This window comes from Gymnoscopelus microlampas (assembly GCF_963454915.1).
Source record: "Gymnoscopelus microlampas genome assembly, chromosome: 7".
Taxonomy (NCBI): Eukaryota; Metazoa; Chordata; class Actinopteri; order Myctophiformes; family Myctophidae; genus Gymnoscopelus; species Gymnoscopelus microlampas.
This window is the reverse complement of record NC_139944.1, coordinates 40,785,629-40,792,258: the sequence shown is the minus strand read 5'-3', so window position 1 is coordinate 40,792,258 and position 6,630 is coordinate 40,785,629.

Sequence of the window (6,630 nt, the reverse complement as noted above, 5' to 3'; positions counted from 1 at the left end):
TGTGGGCTTCCACCCAGGATGACGTGTGCATGTGTGTGTGTGTGTGTGTGTGTGTGTGTGTGTGTGTGTGTGTGTGTGTGTGTGTGTGTGTGTGTGTGTGTGTGTGTGTGTGTGTGTGTGTGTGTGTGTGTGTGAGTCATCCCACAGCTGCCCCCTGACTCGGGACCTGGAGGAGCAGGCCAAGCTCAGCTGATCCAGGACCAGGCCAATGTTCTGACCACAGTATTTACAACAGACCTACACTCTTATGAGGGGCTGGCTCAACACGCACAATATCGTCACTGTCGGTGGAAACCTTGTATGTCCAAAACGTGTACTTGTAGTATGTATGTGTAGGAAATGAAAAAAAAAGGATCTGTGTTCCAATCGATCCAAGTTATAGTAGTTATTATTCAGCAGCTCTTGTTTTTTTGTTTTTTGGGGGGGCTTTTATGCCTTTATTTATAGGACAGTAGACTGACAGGAAATGGGGAGAGATGGGGAGTGACACGCAGCAAAGGTTGTTGGGATCGGGACTCGAACCCGCGACACGCTGTCAGGCTGGCATTGCAGCCTAGGGAGCCAGGACCGCCACGCCGCGGCCCAGGCCCACCAGTGCTTGTTAATACTTTTGTTCATTGAGTCAATATTTATAAAACCCACTGATAGACTTAACCACTTTCACTTTAAAAAGATCAGATTATACAATGCATCGCAACACTTTGTGAGCTTATCGATCTGCTGTTTTTGCTATTTTTGTGTGACACTGTACTATATGTAGGTCTTTAATTTTCAAAACAAAACATGATATGTTGAAATATTGAGATCTCAATATCTCATTAGGCCCAACAGTAACTATACAGTATGTGGGCAATGCATGTCCTGTTGCATGAATACAACCATCAGTGAATGAATAGAATCTCAGTGTCATATATGATGACACTGTGAGTGCGTGCGTGCGTGCGTGCGCGCGTGCGTGCTGCGTGCGCGTGTAAGTATTGCATTAAAGTAATTTCCAGTCAATTGAGTTTAGTCAAATTAATAATTTGGTTACCCAATGGAGCCCCTCCAATGACCAATGGGGGTCCCTGTTCCCCACGTTGACAACTACTGATCTAGATGTGTCTCAAGTTGATGAATTCCTAATACACCCCCACCCACCCCTCCATTAGCTCTTCACTCTCTTCGCGGCAAAAGAGCCACCAGGAGAAATTGAGGGGAAAGAGAATGGGCGTTGGAATAGAGAGGAATGAGGAACAAGTGATAGAATGAGAAATTGAGAGGGATAGACAGCATGGATTCTTTTCTGTGTGGCCTAAAGACATGTTTCTCTCAGATGTTGGCTCTTCTTCAGATGCTAATGGTTCACTCTTATTCCCAAGCTGGGCTTTAGCATAACAATGCAGTGGAAGTGAAAGAGCTAAACCTCTGCTTTCTTAAAGGAACCAAAGCTGGGCCTTTTCTTGTGGACTAATGCCCCCCCTCTCACCCTTTTCTTTGTGCTGCCAGTGAAAGGCCTGTGGAACGCGATTGCAAGGTGATCACAGAGTTTTCTGAAAATTAGACTAAAAAAACACACATATACATACACAGGCCCTTAACTAAAATTGCACTGGTGAAGTCATTTTAACGGCAGGAGAGTTGACCAAATATAGCGCTGAGTTGAACGGCGAGGGGCCAGAAGCACTCGCTCTCTCGGCACACGATGACAGCGATCATTTTGAATATTATCAGCGTTTGCTTTTAAAGCTGTGCTGAATTGTGTCTGTTGGAAGACTCCAACCCCAATGTTATGACTGTACACCCCGTGCTGACTCCAAGATGTCGGAGTCACCATCTGAAAGGCAATTGGGAGTTTGGAGGGGTTTTTGGATGTGGGAGTTGACCTTTACAAGGTCCTAGTAGATAGTGTTGTCAGGCCCTGATAGCCTCCGATAGCAAATTGAGAACACGTGGTGTTCTGCTTCATCATTTATCACGCAGGAATAGAAACGGTCTGAAGGTAAAGGACATGAAGATATCAGTCATGCAGTCTATTTACCCCAAGCTGGCATAATGTAAACTTATCCACGTTTGCAGGTTCCAACTTGTAGCATGTTGCCATATTTTCAAGCTATTTACAAAACTCTGAAAAGTGGTCTCAGACGTTTGGAAACCTCTTAAAGGCCCTTTTTGAGATGTGGTTTCACGGCCTGAGTTTTATGACTGTGTGTTTATAGCATCGACGAACATACAAGCATTACCACGCCGAAAATGTAAGCATGTGAAATCCAGAGATGTTTTTTTTTTTGGGTGGGAGGGTGTGTATGCACTGCGATGTAAAACACATCCCCATCACTGTAACTGACATGTGACCTCTTACAGAAGTCACTGAAATTCAAATGCAGCGTCATATGTTATGCCTGAGGTCAGGCGATGACAATTGTCGACTAAGTACCACACAATTACCAAGCCTTATCCTATTAACACCTCTGCTGTTCCACTTCTCCCTCTCTGTCCTTGAGAGTTTCTCCCCCCCCCTTTCCCTCTTTTTATGCAGATGAGCAGCAGTGAGTCCAGGTGCGGAGGGAGTTAGCGCCTCCTCAGCGACAGTGACGCACTCTATTTACATGCAAAACAGTAGGTTTAGTGAGTAAATGTGTGAACACAGGTGTGTGTGTGTGTGTGTGTGTGTGTGTGTGTGTGTGTGTGTCTACATAATGTGTTACACTGCATTTGACCCAATACTGTCGAATTGCAGTATCAAATATTCATCACATCATCAAATCGATTTGCTTCACAGAGGTACTGAGGTTTCTATCATTGTAACTGCAGAGTTACATTTCTATTGATGGGCTAGCATGGATATGGTATATATACGCAGCTCAGATGAAAATGTGCCTCACTCAAACACAAGCCTGTATTTACTTGTGCTGAAGTGAGCTTTTTTGTGCTCTGTCATTTGTGTGTGAACGTGTCTGTGTAGGTTTGAGAGGAAGTCGGTGGTGGCACTCGCTGCCATTTGAAGCAGAGCGGCTGGCGCCACAGCATCGGGAACATCACTCCCTGGTGCCAGTCTCATTTTTATAAGAGCTCACTAAATGACACACAGCTGGCTGTGTGGAGACAGCTGTCTCTGCAGTCACTACGCCCTCATCATCTTGCTGTCTCTCTCTCTGTCCCACTGTGTTGTTCCCTCACTTTTTTCCTTCTCTCACACACTCTGGTGTTCAGCTGGGCTCCCCCCCACTCCCTCCCTCCCTTCAGGGCTCCAGACTTCGTGGAGCCAAAGCTGCAAAAAACTCACTTCCTGGAGCTGGTGCTCACTTCCTGTCTTTTTGTGGGACTTCCTGCCCTGCCTCTGTGATCAGGCCGGTCAGAGCTGCCTCGCTCTGGGAGAGACTTCCTGATGCACAGGCAGCTGGAGAGATAATTTTCTCTTTGTGCTGTTGTAAGGGATTTTCTTTCTTTGCTTTCTTCTCTCTCTCACTGTGTCTCATGAGTGTCTTCTTTTTCTCCCATTCTGTTTTTTCCATCTGCGAGCATTTTGATCCGGAGCAGAGCAAATCTGACCCCCCGCAGCATCAGAGCAGCAGATATCATCCAGTCTATCTGGTGACGACATAAGAAACAGACACATTAATAATTAAAGCGTGGTTCATTTCTCAGCCACTGGAGAAACTAAATCATATCATATCACACCCAGGACTGGTGTGCATCATGCACAGCACCTCTAGCCTCCTCACCCCCACCCACCAACCCCCACCCTCTCTGGCTGTGAGTCCAGGAATGTTAGAGGCTATGTGGGCCCTGGTGGCGGGCTGAGACTGGCTCTGCTCGGTACGCTGTGGCAACACGCTCCTCTGAGGACCCAGGCAGGACAGAGCACAGACAGCCTGTAGAGGAGGAGGCACTCGCTGACTGAGGAAACACAGGCCCAGAGAGAGAGAGTAGCAGTAACACACAAGGGGTGAGAGTAGGACGTGTGGGAGAGAAGAGAAAGTTGTGTTTAGTTCTATTTTAGGCGCCTGTCTGTCTGTGAGCGCTCCATGCTGAAACACATCAGCCATCATCCATACCCAATATCCGAGTCAGGCGCACGCTGCAGCATAATTTATGGTTAGAGATTACACAGCTCATGTCTCGCACACACACGCGCACGCACACGCACACGCACGCACGTACGCATGCATGCACACACGCACGCACAGACATACATACATACATACATACATACATACATACATACATACATACATACATACATACATACATACATACATACATACATACATACATACATACATACATACATACATACATACATACATACATACATACATACATACATACATACATACATACATACATACATACATACATACATACATACATACATACATACATACATACATACATATATAGTTCTCTGTCTTGTGACTGTCAAAACATCCACTTCAACCATCCCATTGTATTCTACTCTCCCTACACTAGAAAGCTGCACCTCTGGTCACTTTGGCATATGTTCACCTCATGCTTCCGCTCTGTGTGTCCATCTGGCTGCCCCAGACCCCTGGTGACAGCAAGGTGGCAGGTCAGGGGTTAGGCCAGGGCAGGGGAGAGTGCCTGCTGGCTTGCCCAAGCCTCAGGAGGGTCTATGGGCCACTGGTTGCAAGCATGTCTCCCTTATGTCCCCTCTGCAGAGGCCAAACTGTGGGCTTCTTCTTTGAACTATAACGGGAAGTGGTCAGCACATGTGGGATTCTCACCAACAGGCTTCCATTTGAACACGTCATGTGTCAGAACACCCTATGGTGACTGTAGTGGTCCAGTGGGTTTACTGTGTGAGTCCTCTGTTGTATGACTACGCTTTCATACGTTTGAGGTCCGCTCAGTGGGAGTGGCCTGGCAGAGGAAATAAACGGTTGGATTAGATCACTAGTGTTGTTTCACCTGAACACTCGGCCTGTTGTCAAATAAGCCCAAGGGATGCCTATTCAACTCTATGGCAACATAGGGTTTCTGTTACCTCAGTTGATATCTACGCAGATAGCATCATGTTATCTAGAATCTAAACTACGCAACTATACAGTATAGACAGATAGAGTAGAGTAAAAGGTGCTTTTGGAAAGATAACACTCCTTGGAAAGTGCCGGCGGCAGTTTCATTTTCCTTACAACAAAAGCAGCTACAGCAGCGATACAATCTCATTCTCAAGCCATCAAAATGTGGAGGCTATGTGGTGTTTTTATGGATAGCAACAATGGTCAACCACATGAAGTCATTCCTTGCACAAAAATACCTGGATCGTGCTCTAAAGCATTGGTTCTCAAAGTGGGGTCCAGGGGTCCTTGAGGGGGGGGGGGGTACTAGGGAGTCCCCAGCTAAATTTGTTAATATAGCGTCACAATAATTTTAACCACTTTAAGCATTTTATTTCATACTTTGGCTATTCAAAAAGAGCAGGTATACAAGCTCATAGCGCTCATAGCGTGCCATGCTATGAGCTTGTAGATCTGCTACTTTTGAAGAATCCCTGGCACAAAATATTTTTGAGATGGGGCGGTCCGCAGCCAAATACATATCATGTTGGGGGTCGTTGACATGACAAAGTTTGAGAACCACTGCTCTAAAGTATGATGGGAGGGCTTTAACTGAGCCCTGAGCCCAGGACAAGGTCTGTGTGCCCCCCCCCAACATGCACGCACGCACGCGCGCGCGCGCGCGCACACACACACACACACACACACACACACACACACACACACACACACACACACACACACACACACACACACACAGCTCTGCCCTGGTGCTGGCCCTGGTCTGCCTGGCTGGGGCTGGCTGGCTGCCTGCTTGGCTGTTCCCTAGAGTGCTGAGTGACAGGAGAACACGGAGGCCTATCCACACGTCCTCTACTTCCTGAGCTACTGCTGGGATCGTCAGCCCTCAGGAGCTGCACATGGCAGCAGGCTAAGTACACACACAGGAAGAGGTGACATCTGAAACAGCAAAGGCAAGCAACAGGTTGTTTACTGCCTGTGGTATATGCACACCATGCCAGGCCAAAGCCGTTGTCTCAGCACAGAGGAGCTAAAACGTTCTATGAGAACCAATGAAAAAGCAACATGTTATTTGCACTTCAATTATAACACATTATTGGCCTCTGCATGGCTATGTTTATGAATGACTCCAATGTCACTGCCTATTAAGAAGCAAACGTTTGCTGACACAACACAGCATATTCATACAAATAAATCTGCTTTATTGCACAGTGGCCATATTGTCCACAAGGAGAGAAAACACTGGACATCAAACACATTTTCTGTTAGACAAACATTGCAATTCCAGTCAACAAAAGTTTTTTAACTCCGTTGACATCTTTATTATGATTCCCAATGCTGCAATATTGTTTTTTCTTTCCACCCCAAATGATAAACTGACCATTCATTAAAAAAAAAAAGTATAAAAATAATTATAATGAATTCAAATACATCCTAGGTATTACCAGCTTATCCCCAAACCTATTTGAGTCTCATTGTGTAGAAGGAGACGATTTTATAGGGGAGCTGGACGGATGAATTTGTAATGAGCTCGAAATAACCCCAGAGCCCTTTTTTTTTCACTCTCTTTCTCCATTTTCTGTGTCCCCCCGTCCCTCCCACCCTCCCT